We start from the raw sequence: 589 nt of genomic DNA, 5'->3' as shown, positions 1-589 counted from the left end.
GAGACGCAAGGGTGCCGGTGCCTGGCGGCAGTGACACCCCTCGGAACAGTTGTTCCGAGCTGCTGTGGAAATGTGCTGGGCAGAGAGCGGTGACGGCGTGGCGCGCGGGGCCTTCGGACCTGCTGGGCAGCAGCATCCAAGGGCCTGGCACCACCCGACACATCCCGCTCGGGTCAGACACCTGGGGGGCACGAGCTGCCGGGGCCGCTCGGCCTTCACTCTGCTGGGTACGGTCTCCCACCAGGCGGCAGGCCCTCGAGTCGGACGGTCCATGCGGGGTGGCAGCGCTTTGCTCGAAACAACAGCCGAGGCTGGCCAAGCATTCCATCCCTAAACGGACTGAGAGTGCCCAATCGATCGGAGTACGGCTGGGGCATCCCCTGGAAGGCCACCCTGCACAGGGGGTATGCTGGCTTAGCGTCCCTGCCTGTTCAGGGGCAAGCAGACTTGGAGAAAAAGGACCATTGGGAAGGGGCTGAGAGGCAGGAGCGTAACCAGGCCCCTGGGGACCCCGGCGGGCGGGCCCAGGTGCTCCCTTCCCTGTTTCAGCATCACCAGACCTCACGGAGGTCTAACTGAGAAAACTCGG

Source organism: Triturus cristatus, chromosome 3_1 (genome assembly GCF_964204655.1).
Source record: "Triturus cristatus chromosome 3_1, aTriCri1.1, whole genome shotgun sequence".
NCBI classification, from domain to species: domain Eukaryota; kingdom Metazoa; phylum Chordata; class Amphibia; order Caudata; family Salamandridae; genus Triturus; species Triturus cristatus.
Note: the sequence above shows the minus strand (reverse complement) of the source record.